This window comes from Triturus cristatus, chromosome 7 (genome assembly GCF_964204655.1).
Source record: "Triturus cristatus chromosome 7, aTriCri1.1, whole genome shotgun sequence".
In the NCBI taxonomy this organism is placed as follows: Eukaryota; Metazoa; Chordata; class Amphibia; order Caudata; family Salamandridae; genus Triturus; species Triturus cristatus.
In genome coordinates this window covers 1210155510-1210176643 of record NC_140590.1, presented here as the reverse complement: position 1 = coordinate 1210176643, position 21134 = coordinate 1210155510, and the positions used below count along the sequence as shown (strand labels likewise).

The window sequence follows — 21134 nt, the reverse complement described above, 5'->3', positions numbered from 1 at the left end:
CCATCCAAAAATGACGCGGACCATGTCCCACGTGCTGAAAGGCTGACGTTTCAATTGAGATGCTAGTTCGTCATCACGAGAAACTTAGTAAATAGTTATTATACAAAATCTCCAAATTGTCCGGCAGGTGACTGGCAGATGTATTTTATGCCCCAACAGGGGAGATTCACTCTATTATCTCTCCCAGCATCACGGACTCTCTAAATGATACGCACTTAACAGCGTGCACTTAATGGTGTCACACCGATCATTCCACAAAACAAATTAAAACAAGCATTTACAATGCAATGGTCTCGGCATTGGTAAAGTTAGAGCTATTGGCATTGCTCATGACATTATTTTTGTTTATGTTTTTGTTTTTAAAACATGTAAAGAAACGGCATTGTCATGAGCAATGCCAATAGCTCTAACTTTACCAATGCCGAGACCATTGCATTGTAAATGCTTGTTATGTCTCGCGAGCGAGAGGCGGTGACGGAGAGCTCCTCATTGGGAGCAGAGCATGGGCCCCCCTCCATGTACTTCGGTTGGGGCCCCCTCACGGTTCGTGACTCCACAGACTGCGCGGGGCCTCCTTGTGCCTGGCTCAGAGATGCGCTGGACGGCGCAGACAAGGCCTGGCCCCTCGCCTTCGTGGCACGCTTCTGTACCTCCTCGGTGCACGCAACACTCGTATGTAATAACATTTCGCAGGTGCAGCAGCGAGGCCCAATGTTTGCCCATAGGATTGTTTAATGTCACGGCGCGCAGCTGGCGCGCCGTGCGCTCTGCGCATCCCCCAGGAATACCTGTGGTCTTTAATTAAGCGCAGTCCCGGGGGCCGAGAGATCTTTCCGCTACCTGGGGCCAGTATCCGGCCGACGTTATTGCATCGGGGTCCGGTGGGAGCGATGCAGCGGCCGGAAGCCCCCGGCAAGACGCTAGTTGTCTTTAAGATGTGTGTAAAAATCGCGGTCTATTGTCCTCTGGCTGTAAAATAAACCCTGAGAGCAGGTGCGCCCGTGGCCACCCCGGGGACAGAGCAGATACCTTACCCAAGTCACCCAAAGGCCAGCTCGGCGCTGAGAGCATAGCGCCGCAGAGTAAGGTGGGCATAGCGCCGAAGCCCCCGACCGTGCAAGGGATTCCAGAGCTGCAGACAAAGATTGGATTCATAGGTGTTTGTGGAGGAGGGGGAGGGGCTCTGAGGGCACCGTCCGGAGAAGGCCCTGGCATCCAGGCCCCAGGAAATGAACTCAATAAAACACGTGCGTTCTTTAGTGGAGAGAAATAAAATTCACATGAGACACAGCGAGGTAAATGAGATGTTACATATATGTTTAAAATATTAGTTTTAAACGAGCGCAACTTTTTAAAATAAAAGACATGCATATTTACAAATCTTACTGTGCACTATTGTTAAAGAAGGGCTGGTGAATACAAGAGCTGTGGGATTTCAATAAGAACAAGGAGATCAGGTGAGGGAGCAACGCCGGGACACCACCGCCTTTCTCCGAGGCAGCGAAAAGCTGCCTCGGAGAAACGCAGCCTCCTTTTCGGATTGGGGGGCGTGTTTTGCTGTTGTCTCCTCCCTGAGACTTCTCGCAAAAAACACGCGCCCCGATCCGAAAAGGACGGGGCAGGATTAGAGTGACGGGACCTCTTCTCCAATGGCTGGCCAGCATTTACTAGGCCAGCCAATGGAGAACAGGGAAGAAGAGGGGCGGGTTCAAGCCCCTCTTCACCCAAGTCATTATGTCTCGCGAGCGAGACTGCGCAAGCGCAGCCATCGCTAGCCGAGACCTAAAAACGCCAGACATAAGCGGTACCTCCAAAGATCACAAAGTGCTTAATTTGTCAAAGAAAAAATGTGCCAGGGCCCTCTTCAAGAAGCCACTGCAGCTTGCACCCCCGCCAGCTCTACCACTGGCAGTACCAACACAACAACCAACCATCACACTCTTACAAGTGTGACAATTCAGACTATTCCAGGCACTTAAAACTATAAGAATGACTTGAGTGGCAGGTTTTTAATATTTTTTTTTGTAATCAATATTGAATTAATAAACAACTGTTGCTGTGTTAAATTCGAAAAACAGCGCCACCAAGTGTCAGAAAATCATATGTGCCGGTGTTGACAATTAAGTGCCAGAGCCCACCCCCTGAAAACACCGGCACAAATTAAGTACTGAACCTAGCAGCATTATCAATGAACCCCAAAGGTTATTACCATATAGACACAACGCATCAACAACAGAGACAACCACCACACATCAAAGCCAATAACCACTAAAAGCCAGCCGCACACACCAACACCACATACACTACACAACACTGAAAGTCACAGTTACTGCAAAAATCAAAAGAACATCTAGTCGTTCGATCCAATGCGACTGATATATAAATTGTCCTCTCTCTCATCGCCACGCATCTTACATGTACATAGCTGCTAGGTTTAGCAGGTCCTTGAGTGACATGTCAGGCCAGGCCAGGTTTTCCTTGCAATTCTGTGACTTGCAGTCTCATTTAACCACGTATAAACCCAAGACTAAATGGCCAAGATTTTTTTTTAGTGTTATAAAGCGCCTAGCTAGACCCGAAGATATTGGAGCGCTTTACAGTTCTAAGCAAAATAACTGACCTGGCAGAACTAGTCGCGCATGGACCTGGGAAAACTGTACAGGAATTATAATTTTAGGCACAGCTCTGAAATTAGGCCAGTTCAGTCGCGAACAGCTGGTCCAGCCCTCGTTTTATTTGATTCTCCGCATTCACGTTATCGTTGTACTGTTTTCATGCTAAACTACAAGTCCCAGAGTGCTGAGCGGTTTGGTGTGCAAAGCATGCTTCTCGAGCTACGAATCATACTCTCTAAATGTTCTAATGCTTATGAGTGTTAAATATGTTTTTTCGGGCAGTACTTTGACCCGGTGTTGCACTTTCTGTTTTTAGATTGGTGGCCGCGGGGCGGGTCACAGGCAAAGCACACGGTAGCACAACTGCACTGCCCGTGAAAGCCAGAACTATCACCAATATTGGGAACAAAACTGGAGAAGATGAGGCATTGCGATAGAGCTATTGAGTGTAGAACTGTGCAACCAGGCTTGAGTCTCGGCGCCGGCTCTACAGCCTGTGATTCTGGGCACATCATTTAATATCCCCGTTACCTTTAAAACAAACACTGGCCTTGTGTAGGCACAGGTATAGAGCGCTAGAATACCGTGGAGTTCGCGCTATATAAAACTGAAAAAAGACAAATAAATGGAGAACTAGTCTAGGAGGAGGGTTTTCTGGCTCCCGTGAGTGTGTACAAGTGCCACCTCGGGGGCGGGAAGGGGTCAGGAGCCAGCTGAGAGGCCCTGGAGGCGGGGGTGCAGGAGGGAGGGGCGGGGGAGTGAAGTTTGACAAGCCGTAGCTCCAGCTGAGGTGTGTACACTTCAGGGGGTGGGGGTGCCGGTGGGGAGGGGCCCCACAGACGCCCACCACCAGCACCGCTGCAATCCTCGGTCACTCACACTGCTGCACAGCGGTGGGAAGAGCAGCCCTGCTCAGGGTAATGTGAGCCACAGGGAAACCAATCCGGAGGCGAGGGGGAGGGGCTGCGTGTGATCTTCGGCAGCCCACAGCCTGATCTACACTCTCACATCCACTGCAGCCTCCAAGCTCGTATTTACACACACCGAGCAGGCAGGAGCCGAAGTCCGGGGTCACACAGAGAGCAGGCAGCACCGCCGGCTGGGAGCTCTCAGCCAGCAGGCGGCAGCGGATCTAAAAGAGCACAGGCAGGAAGTTTCCTCGGTGACCACAAAGAGAGCAGGCAGCAACTTCATCTTGGGGCACACAGAGAAAACAGGCAGAAACTCGAGCCTGGGGTCACGGGGAGAGAAGGCAGGCAGCTGTTCCAGCCTGGGACCACACACGCTGCAACCTGTTGCTCTGGAGCAGGCAGCTGCCGGGATCCACCCATGCAAAGGAGGCAGATCCCGTAGCCTTGGGGACTCGGAAAGCAGGCAGGAATTCCAGACTGGGGTCACAATTAGTTGCGCACTGGACAAGGCAGCAAATACCGCCTCTGAGGGCACAGAGAAGTGGCAGCGACTCTACCCGGGGTAACACGTGCGTTCTTTAGTGGAGAGAAATAAAATTCACATGAGACACAGCGAGGTAAATGAGATGTTACATATATGTTTAAAATATTAGTTTTAAACGAGCGCAACTTTTTAAAATAAAAGACATGCATATTTACAAATCTTACTGTGCACTATTGTTAAAGAAGGGCTGGTGAATACAAGAGCTGTGGGATTTCAATAAGAACAAGGAGATCAGGTGAGGGAGCAACGCCGGGACACCACCGCCTTTCTCCGAGGCAGCGAAAAACTGCCTCGGAGAAACGCAGCCTCCTTTTCGGATTGGGGGGCGTGTTTTGCTGTTGTCTCCTCCCTGAGACTTCTCGCAAAAAACACGCCCCCCGATCCGAAAAGGACGGGGCAGGATTAGAGTGACGGGACCTCTTCTCCAATGGCTGGCCAGCATTTACTAGGCCAGCCAATGGAGAACAGGGAAGAAGAGGGGCGGGTTCAAGCCCCTCTTCACCCAAGTCATTATGTCTCGCGAGCGAGACTGCGCAAGCGCAGCCATCGCTAGCCGAGACCTAAAAACTTGGTTTAACAAGCGGTGCCCTAAGCGCCTTCGGACGGTTCACGCAGTCTCCATGCCCGGACCAAACAACAGACAAGCACGTGAGTGGTGCGCGCGTGCGCCACAGCGAGACATCTGTTTACAATTATCGCGCGCGCATCTGTGCACGATAATTGAAAACAGATGTGGCCTGTGCGGGTAACCGCAAGCAATAGGCCGTGGGACATGCACCCGGCTTTGTCCAATTGCGTGCTGTCTTTCTCAGAAAGACGCACACAAAGGCGAATAGCCTCTGAAGGAAAACAATCCACACGCACAAGCGTGTGGTGAGCTTTCCAAAGCCCTTTTACTGTTTACATAAAGTCTCGCCAGTGCATCGCATGCGCGCTGCTACAGGCTCGACCTAAAAAGATTAAACAAAGTTTAGGCAGAATCACTGGAAGCAGGTTAATGAGAGACTGCTGCCTGCATGACCTTCAGGCAGACAGGTCAGTGGGCCCCTCTAAAAGTTGGGGCCCCAGCTCGCCCTCTAAGTACAGTCTTGAAATATTTAGGGAAAGTTATAAATTCCCCAACTATTTTTAGGAAGGGTGGAAAAGTAATAATTTTGAATGGGAGAAAGTGCTTCCTTGAGGGCGCAGCTTCAGGCAAAAAACTAGGAATACCAGGCAGCTTTGTGTGCTGTCAGGGGCCTGGCAGGATAAACCTTCACAGGCTCAACAAAGGACAGTGGTTAATGCACTGGGGCAACCTATGTCCCAGTGGGTTGAATCCTCTCTTAAAAGATGCTGGGTGCAGAGGTGGCTGGTAATTTTACCAGAGAGAGGGGTGGGGGCACACATGCACCTATTCATTCACACACACCCATTCACAACACTCACTGACAAATACACATACATTCATACATAAATGTACGCACCAAACAAAAAAAATCCCTAAAACTTACCTCAACAGCACCTCTCCGACAGGGAAGCCTCGGAGGTCCCATGAGGGTTAAGACCGCTGCCTTCAGCCAATCATGAAAGGCAGCAGTTCCAATCTCATCATAGAGTGGGATGGTTGTCAGTGAGACTGTTGACCCTACCACACTCTGTGACGAGGTGTCACTGATTTACACTCGGCCCTGAGAACTTCAGGGGTTATAACTGAAGCGCCCATGTCCGAGACAATCGGTGATGCTCACCTTCGTCACAAGGGGGAGAGCCTTGAGTCACTTTTGCCAGGCTGAGGAGGTCACATCCACAGGGCTGTGAAATCCTCAGCCTGACAAAGTGCAGCTTTGGCAGCCAGGAGCCTGTGCATTTAGTGCATGTCTCGCTTCTGGCTGCCTGGCCTGAACTTTAAGAGTGTCTGTCAGGCTGACCCTTGTTCAGCATTAACGGATTCTCTTCTTGCCAGAAAAACGGTGGGAGTGTGGCCCCTCAGGTCGTAGGACGGGCCGCTGCTGGCTGGGGCACTGCCAGTCCTGGTTGGAAGATAAAGCCTTTGTGAAACTGGTGTGCTTACAGAACACCTTCAGACAGATACCTCTGTAAGGGCTCAGCTACCAAATAGTGCTAGAGGCACAGTGCACTAGATCACCTGATATATATATATTCACTGAAAAAACCATAGGTTTCAGGCACGTTATAGTTAGGAATTAGCAGTTAAAAAAACCTTAGAAATTCACAGAAAAAACCATAGGTTTCAGGGGTGTTATAGTTAGCTGGACATTTCACTCGTACAAAACCCGTGAAATTCCCCCGTTATAGTTAGTTCAGCTAACTATAACTCGCGCGCCCGCAATGCACTGCTGATGACGTCACATATTAAATCACTCAGGACATGGTCAGTGACATCACTCATGACATCACTGATGACATCTCAAATGACATCACTGATGACATCACTATAACGTGCCTGAAACCTATTGTTTTTTCAGTGAATTTCAAAGTTTTTTAAATGCTAATTTCTAACTTTAACGTAACTGAAACCTATGTTTTTTTCAGTGAATTTCAAAGCTTTTTTAAATGCTAGTTTCTAACTATGCCTACAGAGGTAGGACATGTGAAGAAAGAAGAAAAAAAACACAGAAAGAGGAAAAAGAAATGCAGAAAGAAGCAACAGAAGACCTCAAAGATGAAGAAAAGTGCAGGAAGAAGGAAGACGTGCAGAAAGAACAAACAGAGGAGCAGAAAGAGGCCTTTGTTGCAAAATCATCCTGTACCCTCAACTTTTTCAGATGGGTACTGTTGGTAACTGACTCTGACTAAGCAGTCCTAGAGCCAGTGCTAAGCTAAAAGACATTTAGAATACAGTTAAAACACCTACATACACTAGGAAACACTATGCGTTGGGGTACCCCTGTTACTAGCATGACCTCCTCTGTAAGCCCCTATTATATAATAGGGCAGGGGGATTAAAACTACCTCTTAAAACGCGCCACAGTTTGCACACTGGTGAAGGGGGGGGGGGGAGCTGAGCCGACATGTGCAAACACGCCCTGTGGCCGTTTTAATTTGGAGGATTAAGTCACCTTGAATCCCGAGTGTCCCTTGGGTACAACTAGCCCATCAGGTATCTCTAGTTAGCATCATAGAGCTGCGTTGCAGAAAAAATGGGCACGGCCTGGCCCACCTCTCTGCAACGCAGCGCAGTAGAGCTTACTGGAAGCACCTGGTGGACTAGTTTGCCCCCATGGGCCCTCAGTATTGAATGGGAATTATTTCCCCAACTTAAAACGCGCCATAGGGCGTGTTTGCACACGTCACCTCAGGCCCCGTCCCCTCCCTTCCCCACTGTGTAAACACGCCCTGTGGCCGTTTTAAGTTGGGAGATTAACTCCCCTTGAATCCTGAGGGTCCTTCGGGGCAAAGTAGCCCACTAGGTATGTCCAGTAAGCACCATTGCAGAGAGGTGTAAAAGGGGCACAGCCTGCACCATCTCTCTTCAACGCAGCGTAGTGCCGCTTACTGGAAGAACCTGGTGGGCTAGTTGGCCCCCAGGGTCCCACAGTTTGAAGGGGAATTATTTCCCCAACCTAAAACGTGCCCCAGGGCGTGTTTGCACACGTCACCTCAGGCCCCGTCCTCTCCCTTCACCATTGTGTAAGTGCGCCCTGTGGCCGTTCTAATTTGAGAGATTAAGTCCCCTTGAATCCTAAGGGTCTCTAGGGTCAAACTAGCCCACTAGGTACCTCCAGTAAGCGCCACAGAGCTGTGTTCCAGAAAGGTGTAAAAAGGGGAGTGGCCTCTGTCTGCAACACAGCTTCCTGGCGCATACTGGAGATACCTGTTGGGCTAGTTGGCCATCAGGGACCCTCAGTATTGAAAGAGAGTTAATCCCCCAACTTAAAACGCGCCACGGGCGTGTTTGCACAGTGGTGAAGGAAGGGGGCGTGGTCTGAGGTGACATGTGTGCAAACACACCCTGTGGCGTGGTTTAAGTTGGGGAATTAATTCCTCCTCAATCCTGAAGGTCCCTGGAGGCCAACTAGCCCACCAGGTACCTCCAGTATGCGCCAGAGAGCTGCGTTGCAGACAGGTGTTCAGAGGCCACGCCCCTTTTTACAACACTCTGCAACGCAGCTCCGTGGCGCTTACTGGAGGTACCTAGTGGGCTAGTTTGACCATAGGGACCCTTAAGATTCAAGGGGACTTAATCTCTCAAGTTAGAACGGCCACAGGGCGCATTTACACAACGGTGAAGGAAGGGGACGTGGCCTGAGGTGACGTGTGCAAACACGCCCTGGTGTGCGTTTTAGGTTGGGGAAATAATTCCCCTTCAATCCTGAGGGACCCTGTGGGCCAACTAGCCCACCAGGTGCTTCCAGTAAGCGCCACTGCGCTGAAGAGAGGTGGGGCAGGCTGTGCCCCTTTTTACACCTCTCTGCAATGGTGTTTACTGGACGTACCTAGTGGACTAATTTGCCCCAAGGGACCCTCAGGATTCAAGGGGAGTTAATCTCCCAATTTAAAACGGCCACAGGGCTTGTTTACACAGTGGGGAAGGGAGGGAACGGGGCCCGAGGTGACGTGTTCAAACACGTCCTATGGCACGTTTTAAGTTGGGGAAATAATTCTCATTCAATACTGGGGGCCAACTAGTCCACCAAGTGCTTCCAGTAAGCGCCACTGCGCTGCGTTGCAAAGAGGTGGTCCAGGCCGTGCCCATTTTTTCTACAATGCAGCTCTGTGGTGTTTAGTAGAGATACCTGATGGGCTAGTTGTACTCAAGGGACACTCAGGATTCAAGGGGACTTTATCCTCCAAATTAAAACGGCCACAGGGCGTGTTTGCATATGTCAGCTCAGCTCCCCCCTCCCTTCACCAGTGTGCAAACACGCCCTGTGGCGCATTTTAAGAGGTAGTTTTAATCCCCCTGCCCTATTATATACTAGGGGCTTACAGAGGTGGTCATGCTAATAACAGGGGTACCCCCAACGCATAGTATTCCCTAGTGTATGTAGGTGTTTTAACTGTATTCTAAATGTCTTTTAGCTTAGCACTGGCTCTAGAACTGGTTAGTCAGAGTCAGTTACCACCAGTACCCATCTGAAAAAGTTGAGGGTACAGGGTGATTTTGCAACAGAGGCCTCTTTCTGCTCCTCTGTTTGTTCTTTCTGCACGTCTTCCTTCTTCCTGCACTTTTCTTCGTCTTTGAGGACTTCTGTTGCTTCTTGCTGCATTTCTTTTTCTTCTTTCTGTGTGTTTTTCTTCTTTCTTCACATGTCCTACCTCTGTAGGCATAGTTAGAAACTAGCATTTAAAAAAGCTTTGAAATTCACTTAAAAAACCATAGGTTTCAGTTACGTTAGTTAGAAATTAGCATTTAAAAAACCTTTGAAATTCACTGAAAACACCATAGGTTTCAGGCACGTTATAGTTAGGAATTAGCATTTAAAAACCCTTAGAAATTCACTGAAGAAACCATAGGTTTCAGGGGCGTTATAGTAAGCTGGGCATTTCACTCGTACAAAACCCGTGAAATTGCCCCGTTATAGTTAGTTCAGCTAATTATAACTTGCGCGCCCACAATGCACTGCTGATGACGTCACATATTACATCACTCATGACATGCTCAGGGACATCACTCATGACATCATCCTTGTGATAGATTGGCAGACCTCCTCTCACCCTAATATAACCTTTGATACACACATTCAAAAACAGAAACTAACATTTAAAAAAAAAATGGACATACCAATACCAGTTACAACAACCTATTCAGCAATTCCAATATCTACATACTCATTCACCAGTAGTCCTATATAGTCACTCATACATGTACTCACTCATCATATGTACTCATACACCTATACATCCTGTTACACACCGCCACTCATTCATAGAGTTACTCACACAGTCACTCATGCTAATAAAGAATCAAACATCCATTTACTTGCATATACCGTTATACACACACCACTACAATTACTTCTACAGAAACGTACACATACTTACTCTCTTAAACAATCACTTATAGAAACACATACTTATTTATACAGTAACTCTTCCAATCTCTCACTCTCACCTAAACTCACTTATATACACCAATACTCACATATACTAGTTTAAAACACATGTAGTTACTCATAAAGACACTATTGAGACAGGTATTCACTCACTAACACACCCATACACACACTCATCCACGCATACAGTCCTGCACACATGCTCTCTTCAATGCACATACAGTGAGTCACTCATTCATGCATCTATGCGCTAAGTAATACCCACCACCGAACCATACAGACACTCAGACACTCATACTAATACTCAAAAAAACAACTAATAACCCATATAGACACTCGTGTAGCTACTCACCAACCCATGCAGCCAATTATACACAAAGTGAGAGACTGATACAGATATTTACATATCTAAACATTACTCGCTAACCCATGAATTCACTAAGATACACTTAATCAGTCCGTTATACAATCAATTTTACACAAAAATCATCCATTTACACACTGATTTACCCATTTATTCTTCCATCGAGCTTGAGATATACATATATAAAACATACTTAATTTTCAGAAAAACACACATTCAATGGATGATGTCATCAGCGATGTTATTTGAGATGTCATCAGTGATGTCATGTGTGATGTCACTGACCATGTCATGAGTGATGTAATATGTGACGTCATCAGCAGTGCATTGCGGGCGCGCGAGTTATAGTTAGCTGAACTAACTATAACGGGGGAATTTCACGGGTTTTGCACAAGTGAAATGTCCAGCTAACTATAACACCCATGAAACCTATGTTTTTTTCAGTGAATTCCTAAGGTTTGTTAAATGCTAATTCCTAACTATAACGTGCCTGAAACCTATGGTTTTTTTAAGTGAATATATATATATATATATATATATATATATATATATATATATATATATATTACTACTAAATCTGGGATGGTGGGTCGTTTTCCTTACTTAGATTACAGCCCATGCCACAGTTGCTACACCACCGCCACAGAGAGTGTTGGCTTGTATAGTTTCTTCTTCTGCATTCTGGTACGCGGGCAAACATTTCTGAAGAGAAAAACTCCATGTTTCAGAATACTTGCAAATTGGACTTAAAGTTTACACCTGGTGTGGGACAACTTGGGAGTCTGATTGGTGAATTTAAATGCTCTTAGAACAGAAAGCCCAAAAGAAGCACCTGTACCTCCTCTATTAGATGAGCACATCAGCTTTGGGTCCAAGAGACTATACCATAATACCAGAGGGGGGCAAATGCACTGTAGAAATAACCTTTAACATAACATGAGGGCATAGCGGTCAATGGCCCCAAGTCATGAAGAGTGGCGTTCAGCTAGCACTGAGGATCAGCTACAGCATGAACCAATTGTAGGTAAAAGAACAAGCATCAGCAAAGCCAAAAGGTTTCGCCTATCCAATATCTATTGGCTCTGTCAGTGTTTTTTTGTTGTTTTTTTTAACATGTCCCACAGCAGTTTAGCAGCTGTGAAACATGTCTTACATTTTGTTTTTTAAAGTGCTATGACATGGATAGTGCTGGCCGCATCATAGAGCTTTTTTTTTTTTTTTACTTTGAGCCATGTTGCACTCCAGTTCTACTGCTCTGCAACATGTAAAAAAAACATTGACAACGCCAATAGATTTCAGATAGGTGAAACCTATTGGCTTTGTCAATGCTTGTTTTAAGATACATGCCTGTAGTGTGTCTGAAAAGTCCAGAATGGAAGCTCCATGAACTTGGCGCGGCATTGTGATGCGCTTATTCGACAAAAGACAAGGCAGGGATCTAGTTCTTAATCTAGGCACACCCTGCACATGACAAGCACAGTAAAACACAGCATAATTAAGTTACGTCAACATGAGTGTCCTCCCCGCTCTTGTCAAATCAAGGAGAGGCCTCCACTGACCTTATTTTGATACCATCCACTACCATGGTATTGGTGCTTTGCCGACAGAGATAGGACGGGGTTGAAGGGGGAGGAGGGCTGATGGGAAACAAGGAGACGAAGTCTGTTCAATGAAGACGAACGTACAATAGGACTCACCAGGTACAAAACATAACTTTCAGAGATTCTCATTTATTCCCTTGATCTATGATTATTCAAGATTTTTTTTTAAGTGCTTCAAAATCCACCTACTATGATGTGGGTTTCAAATATATATATTTTTTTACTTTAAGAGGGGGTGGAGGAGAGGTGTTATAGACACATGCCCTCAAGGAGTGCAGGTTAAAAAGTTAAACAAAGATTGTCTGCACTTCAGGAGCCTGTAGTGCAAGGACACTGGAAGCAGTGCTTGGTCCAGGCTCAACGAAAGGACGAAGACTAGACTCGAAGCCCAGAAGGAAGACTGAGGCGAGGAGGAGGTGCTGACCAATAGTAATCAAGGAAATGAGTGATGTGGAGCCACGTGGAAACCGGCCAATGGCAAACCTCACAAGTACAGCACAGGCAAAACCTAAACAGGGAAGAAACTACAAGTCCCAGTATCCTTAGTGCTACTGGCTGTGAAACAGGTCAGGCTCAGCAAGATGACAGCTAAGTAATAGCCACTGCAGTGGGGCTCCCTGCAGCTAATCTATGGGTTCCAAGCAGAGACACTGTCAAAATGTAAGGAGGATGGAGATGCAAGGATTACAGAGGAACTAATGGTGAACTAGCAAATCTTCCTGATCAACTACCCCCGAGTCATGACAGTAAAGCAGTCCTGCATTTTATCTGACAGCATTTATCATACCAGACTTAACATCTTTACCTTTATAATCACGGGCCAGTGGTGTAGCATGGCCTTAATTAAAGCTAGCAAAATTGGCCCTTTCTCATGATTAATAAAAGATAGCCATAACTGTGGTTCAGTGGGCCCCTCGTTCCCTTGGGATCCTGGACCACTGCACCTCCGTCACTAGTGATAGCTACAGCCCTGAAATGGGCCTACATTTTCCAGCCTACTTGAGACTGCTGGTTTAAAAATAGGCCTCGCTCAAAGTAATGATAGGGTCAGAAGTTAAAATGACCTCTGCCTCTCCTGCAATGGATAAAATGGCCAACAAATCTCCCTGCATCATGCACAAAGAAGTTTAGTGGTCTGTCATATGAACACCCTTGTACCAAATTATCTCCTGAAATACAAATCCATGCAGTAGAACCAAATAATGCATATATAATAACTAGCTTGATTACGTATTGCTCCCAAAAGTATTGCACTTTGGAGCTCTGCAAAAAACAGTTACTGCTATCATGCCTTGCAATTATACTCATGTGATTGCTCTCAGTGGGATAGCAGACTGAGTCTGGCACACTACCCAGGAACATTTTTTTGTTTGTTGCAGTTCATCATCTCTATGCCAATAAAAAATAATTGTGAGCTCCTCCCTTATGGGCTGGTGACATCTTGGCTCATCCAGCTGTGGCAGCAACCCAACCCCCTCCCCTTCCCTTCGCGTTAGTCAGGGATTTCAGGGTGTCTCACAAGTCACGCAAGCCCCAAAGAGGAATCATTATTACGGAACATGCTGGCATCAAGTCTTCAACAGGAGCAACCACTCACACCACTCTGAAAATGACTAAAACAAGAACTGGCAAAGCCATTAGGTCTAGTCTTCCTTTTTAGGTCTCGCCCGAGACAGCGCTTTAGCGCTGCTCTGGCGAGACTTATAGTAAGCGAGTTTTGGAAGTGCAAACAGTGCTTTTCAGGCCTCCAAATACAGTGCATGTGCGCTGGGCGCGCGCACCATTTGGCAGCCTGAAAAGCACTGCCTGATCACTTCGCGGCCCCTTTGATGTCCGTCAGTGAGCCGCGAGGCCACTGAGGACATCAAAGTGCACACCATTTGCACTGTGCCCGCCCCCACTCCCCCCTCCCACTCCCTCCTCGTCAACTTCAGTTTGCGCTTGTTATCCAGTTGCACCTTATTTCTCCGTTATTTCACGACGATTCCAAATCCAGCATGCTTTCTAAATAAGTTTGCTTAGTGTGTCTTTTTCTAATGCCAACTGACCAGCGCACTAGAAACGCAAGACAAACTGCGCCTCGGTGAATTTAGACATGCACTTTTCCATGCCAATGTATTCAATTGCTTATTCATAAAGTACTTTATCCCCGAGAGATAGTTAATCCGAGTTCTTAAACTGAGCTCCTGTTTTAAAAAGAATCATGAAAGTGGAGAAAATACACCAGCACCCATTTGTGCTGCTTTTTCATGGCTCTACCCACCTTGGTTGTAAGAACCCTTTCACTCCTCAGTACTCTGTCCGTTTTTAAATAGTAAGCATTGTTTTCAAATTAAAGGTGCGCACGTTTTATTTTGACCACGCCTTTCAATACTCCGAAAGATTTAATTACAGACGTTTCTCCAGTGGCCATGTCGTGACACATTTTACTTGGATCGTGGTCGTTTGATGCGTAGTTCTCGCGAGAATAGGCTGAGTAGCATTGCATATTACCCTTATTTGTGAAGGCGTTGCAGGGCAAAGAGGTACCGGAACTGAAAACCACAGACGGAAAAAAAAAGTGCATGCTGAATAGTAAGCATTGTTTTCAAATTAAAGGTGCGCACGTTTTATTTTGACCACGCCCTTTCAATACTCCGAAAGATTTAATTACAGACGTTTCTCCAGTGGCCATGTCGTGACACATTTTACTTGGATCGTGGTCGTTTGATGCGTAGTTCTCGCGAGAATAGGCTGAGTAGCATTGCATATTACCCTTATTTGTGAAGGTGTTGCAGGGCAAAGAGGTACCGGAACTGAAAACCACAGACGGAAAAAAAAGTGCATGCTGATGTTCTTTTTTTCACAAACCACAGCGATTTTAAAGTACAAAACAACCATTTGAGTCTTGGCGTCACTTTCACATATGGTGATCTGGGGCAGTTTACAGTGCTTACCTTTGTCATTTCAGAATTCTTTATTGCACAAGATAACATCTTTGAGATTGAAGCGCCAAGCAGCCTGGCTGCTACATTCTTGCAGCAGAGTTTTGTTCCAGTCCTCTCACCTTGAGGTGGTAACTTTGTGATGTATTAAAGAAAGCCCTGTGTGATCTTGAGTAAACATGAAAGAAATGAACATTTTAAATGGTTTTTAAAAGCAGTACATTTATTTGTTCGTTTTCAGTAACTGTTTTGTGTTTTGGTATCCTAGTATGTTTGTGGTCTACACACATTCTTGGGAGGGCTTTAAACAAGCATTTGCAATGCAATAGGTCTCTCATTTGCGAGACTTTGAGCTACTGGCATTGTAAATGACAAACCTTTTATCTATGTGTTGGTTTTAAAAACAGAGAAATAAAAGGCATTGTCATTTACAATGCCAATAGCTTAAAATTTCGCTAATGCGAGACCTATTGCTCGGCATTGGGTTGTCATCCCTGCTGTTATGACTGCTTCGAACAGCTAGGGTGACCACCTTGCACTGTTGCAAATTCAGGACTGTGAAAGTAAAAATTCAGGACAAGCATCAGCTGGGGGCTGGCGTGTCTTTTGTGTTGAACCAGTGGGAACTGTGCAGATGTTTTCACTGATTCAACTTTTCACAACAGCTATTCAAATACTTTGGAAATAGTCACTTTTGATTTCACTTTCATGTTCCAACAGAATCTGGTGGCATGGCTCAACACCCGACCCACATGGAACCATCTGTAACTGGTCAGCTGGTATTTCCAGCAGGTCGCTCACGGGCTAACGTTTACATCGCATAGATTTCCTACTGTGTACTGCAGGTGCCCTGATATCTCTGTTAAAATCTCCGAGCCCGGTATGTTCTGCAGCAAGACCTTATATTTCCAAGCACTCGCTGCCTGCCCACAGCCCCTGCTCGCCCCTTGGGAGCAGGCCTGGCCAGGAAGGCTTCTGCGGCTAATCACTCCAGAATACATTTTATTGAGTTATGGGGCGTGGTGCAGAGAGAGCTTGGAGCAGGGAAGCACCTCGCCCCCCATGTCTGAAAGACTACACGTTGGAAGCTCTGTAGTCAGCCGGCCAGCCCTTCCTCCTCTCGGGACAGAGGGTCCCCGCGGCGCACTGTCAGGGGCCCCCCGTCCACCAACAATGGATGGGAAGTGGGGGGTTGCATTTACATCAGTGTGGGGGAGGGGAGATCCTCCCACACCCAGCAGCTCTCTCCAATTAGCCAGCCACCAGCTCGGGTCAGGGGCTTTTGCCCTTTGTCCCAAGGAGAGCCCGTATGTACGGCTCCCCCGAGGGCCTGCAGTGGTGACTGCTGATCCCAGGATGCATTGCGAACACTAGCCAATGACCAGGGCAGCAGATCGCTGGTATGGGTTCCAATGTATTCAAGGGACATGAACAGGACACCATTATAATAGGAAGTAAACAAAGCATTAGTTATTAGCAAATCCAATATGGTTTGGGCATACGTCAAACCACCTCAAATAACAGTGCACAATCCAGCGTGGTCCACAGAATCACCCCGTTTTTCTTTGATGATAAATACCCGAGTCCAGAGAGTACCGTTGTATTAATATATATTTACTCCTACAGCCGACACGTGTTTCACAGAAGAGCGCTTCCTTGAGGCTTGAGGCGAGTGGCATCGGTTTATCTCCCTTGCTACGACGAAGCTTTTATCATGCGCGTTCAAGTCAGCCCATTCCAGGCTTCGCAGTTCAGCGCCGCGGCGCGTGGAAACCAGAACCTTATCGAAAGGTACGACTGTGGTTTATAGGTGCAGTGCTCTTAGTGGATGCCCCCCAGCGCTCCAGTGGACGGCAGCGCAACCCCTCCCTCATGTGTGGTGGGTACTTTATCGATAACAGCTTGCTGACGCCATTATTGGGGTGTCCATCGAGATGATCGTACCTGTAAACCCTAGTCTTGCCATTCCATGGACATTAGGCCTTCTACAGGGTCATTTGTAGTAACCATCTGTAGTGCGTTAATCGTGACGGAGCCTCCTGTATGGATTTAATTCAGTATTACCGAATAACTCATGGGAGCCGCATGAACAAGCATTTGCAATGCAATAGGTCTCGCATTGGCAAAAGTTTAAGCTATTGCCATTGTTCATGACAATGCCTTTTTTAATCTATTTTATAAAACAAACACATAATGGCATTTATTTATCATTTACAAAGCCAATAGCTAGTGTTGCATTATTATTAGCAATGCCAGCTGCTCACACTTTTATAATGCGAGACCTATTGCATTGCAAATGCTTGTTAGACCTTGTTAAGCTAATTTTTTTTAAACCTACTAAAGTGAAAAGAACCAAAAGACCAATTGCTTTTTTTGTACAATGAGATATAGAATTTAATGTGTGATAATTCGGGGTACTCCTGAGATGTAAAATAGTCCCTCGTGCACTGAATGCAAGCACGCCATAGGAAGCGGAGGATACACTAAACAATCAACAGCATGATGGGAGTGTGTAATACTCCTATGGGGCAGAGCAAATGCTCACTCTATACATAGGTTAAAGAATTGGTAACAATGGGTCAGGCAGAACACTGTACTGTCAAGCCAACCCAAAAAGTCAGACCTGAAAAGAACCTGTGCCATCATGCCTAGTCCAGCTTTCTTCTCTGTGACCTCCAGCTACTGATCCAACTGTCCACAGGTACAGGAACGCACCTCTTCCACTGGCCCTCCATCTGCTCACTACAATCTCCCATCCAATATTTAACAAGAACTCACTCAACTACCAAGGAGCGCTTAGGTTTCCCTATGTCTGTGCATAAGAAGGTCATCCAGTCCGGATTTTTGCTTTGCATTCTTGTACTTGTAGCGTGCGCCTATGACAGGCTTTGAAAAATCATAAAAATGTTACCATACCTGTAGGTCTAGTGACTTGAGTAATCTATTCGCCCTAACTGAAATATACTTGACCCGTAAACTAGTCTCAAATTGTGTGATCCTAGGCAAATATTTTATCGTATAGAACCACTTTTTTCTTCATTACTGCATATGTAAGCCCCTTCAAATAGATAAGTCCTAATGCTGTACAAGAAACTCTTTTGTTTGTCTGACTAGACTAACCATTTGCGCCATGTTTAAAAAGAATCTAGTCAACATAACCCCTCACTTGCCACTTAGTTCACTGAGAGCAATGCCATCAAGGGGGCAGGAATGTTTCTCAGTTTGTGTTTTAAAACTCACTTTCAATAAAAAGATCACTAAAACATGATGTGGTAGCTCACTGTCCTCTACAAACGCACATTTTCCATTGAAATGGCCAATAAATTTCCCACTAACATGCAGTTTTACTGATTATACTATATAGGGTATAATCAATAATCTGTGGAACTTGGGGTTCGGCAAAATGTTTATAATTTGCACATCAAGGTAAAGGTTTCTGACTTGATTCATCCTATTAAAATCTTTTTTCCATTACATAAAATTACAAAAATGTGCTTTCATACTTACTGGATCATATTTTGAAATGTTCGTACATGTCATTTACAAGCTTTTTAAATAAAATAAATAAAAGACTAAGTCTGGCAGAGAAAGAAAAGTAAACACCAACCTCCACGTTAAAATAAGTAGCAAATTCTAAGAAGACATAAGCTGACATTTGAACTCTGTCTCTGAACACAGAGCAAATGTGAGAAGATAAAACAAGATTTAAAGGCATCCTTATTCCTCATTCACTTTGAATGAACCGAACACCTGTTCTTTAGCAGCTTGCCAGAATGAGCCAGTAGGCACTAAAAATACCTTGCCCTGATAAAATCTGACTCATCATAGCCAGTGGTCACTAGATTTGGAGGCCTGTATGAAGATCCTGTCCAGACTCTAGTTTCTACTTTGGGAGATTGATGAGCAAATTGTGTTGCATGAGACATTCATTAAAGACATGCACCCTCCACAAAGATTCTTCCTTTGATGGAATATGGAACAGCTAGTCATCCAGATAAAAGAAGATGTTCCAACCCTGAAGATTTAGAGGGTCCATAAGGGATAATTCCTTTGATTCCGGAGGATGCACTCATGATGACACTGGAATTCATGACTATATAATTTCACTGTCCTATATCAAGAGATCTTCAAAGATTTCGGACACTCTGTCTCCTGGAAGTCATTATCTGTTCCGGGTGCTGCCTTTATGTCTGTCCAAAGAGTATTCACAAAAATGATGATATCTTTCAAGTGTCTCGGTTTTCAATGGAATCTTCTTGATCAACTTGTTGATATTTCGAAGGTCTATGACCAGCCGAAAGCTCCTGTGGCCTCCGGAATCATAATGATTGAATTACTGCCCCTGCCCTTTTCTACCTGGGTACCCGGGATAAAAGCCTTCTTCAAAGGACAGGAGGGAATTGACAAGAGCACTGCCTTCTTCTTGACAGAATTGTGCTGGCACAGTGTACATTTGTTCCCAGTTTCTGACAGCATTGATGAAAACTCTATCTGGCACCTTTTTGTAATTATCTTCAGCACCCAAGCATCTACAGTAGAAGCCTCCCAAGCTGTCCAGAAATGGCTTTTTTTTTTTACCTCCCACTGGCCACAATAGGCTACCTTCAGCACAGTATGGACTACTGAGTTTTCACAGTAGGCAAAGGTTTTCCTCTCTGTGCTCCTTGGTTCTTGTAATTCCTACTCTGTGGTCTCCTGAGAAATTAATGCTGTTTACATGCATTACGTGCATACATGCTGTTTATCACTAAGGCCTGCCCTGTCCGAATAGGTCATGCCGGTAAAAAAGTAGAAAAACGTATTGCTTTCTGTTTTGAATGCATAAAAGGACAACAACAAAAAGTGACAAACAGTGTGGTGATTGAGTATACTTTTTAAATGTAAAATAGCCATATACACATTCCGATGACAACACTTCCTGGATGGTAGAATGATGTGCCAACCAACCATTAGCATGAGGTGATCGGGTGATACTCTGGGTGGAGCCAAAGCCCACTCTATGCATTTTTAAAGTATTGATAAAAATACGTCTTGCAGACCACCGCACAACCAAGCCAAACACAAAAGCAGGAAATATTATGTGTAGCATAGCAGTCTCATGGGTGGGCATAGTACGCCTTTACTTCCTATTCTTTCTCCTTTTGGTGTGAATTCCCTCAAAAGCAATAACTAAGGGGCGAGAGACGTAAGGATACTTTAAATGCTCCTTAGCTATTACGTTTGCCAGGCACCCTGTCATCATGCTATCATTCCACCTCGACACTTGTAACATGGCTACAGTAATAGAGGGACCTCGTGAGACCAGTTTTCCAGTTCTTTATTTAACGTACACATCGACAAAAGGAAAGCCCATAACTGGAAAACTGGTGTCCCGTTGCCACAGCGTCATCTCGACACCCTGAGGGGTGACCCAGTCCGAGGCGCGCAACACCCATTGGACTGAAAGGGCTTCGGCCACCTCCGCCCCGCACCCCCCCCCCCCCCCCCCCCCCCCATCGTGTGTGGCAGCCCGGGATGAGACAGCTTCCCGGGCACAAACACAGCCGCACCCGAGCACTTCACAGGTCTTTAAAAGACCATTTAGATGTTAATGCGGCCTCGCTGTTGTTTCACCCCTTCTAAGAGCCCCTGCAGCTCCACTCTGCCTCTTGCTTTAAAGATTCAGCCGCCCGAAATATTTTCTGAGCCCCCCCCCCAGAAATGTGGTTCTAGTTGCGCCTCTGCCCAGTCCAGACATTTCAGTTTGTTGCTGTAACTGCCGCGTTGGTCCACCTGCCCCTTCAGCATTCCATAGTTGAAGCGTTCCTCGCATACCCAGCATGTCCAAGACTTACCTGTTCTGCAGCCCGGAGCGCGCGGGGAGTGAGGGAATGGGCGGGAACTCTGGCCGTTTCGTAACTGCTAATTCCTCGAAAACCTTTTGCCCTGTCTGGATCGAAGACCTTGGAGCCGAGGATTGCACCAAGTGTGTCACATGGGATGTTACAAAACGCAGGCTCAGCAGACGCACGTGTGTGTGGCTTGTGCTAAAACGAGTGATAAGAATTGTGATACACCTTGTTTCACAGAGGGCTCTTTTCTACCTGTTACTGTAGTCTGACACTTAGGTAAAAATAGTTTATCTAGTGTACTCCATGACTACAATTCCCAGAATGCCCAACTATAACGTAGTGGGA

General features: G+C 46.0%; 1 protein-coding gene across 1 annotated transcript in view; it reads right to left on the bottom strand.

Moving 5' to 3' along the window:
* The window catches only part of LOC146811612 (very long chain fatty acid elongase 4-like), a 148850-nt gene extending 127930 nt beyond the window's left edge, over window positions 1-20920 (bottom strand). Inside the window, exon 1 of the mRNA XM_085618584.1 lies at window positions 20793-20920. The gene's annotated coding sequence lies outside the window, so the exon portion shown is untranslated. The remainder of the gene's footprint in view (window positions 1-20792) is intronic.
* Window positions 20921-21134: the final 214 nt, after the last annotated feature.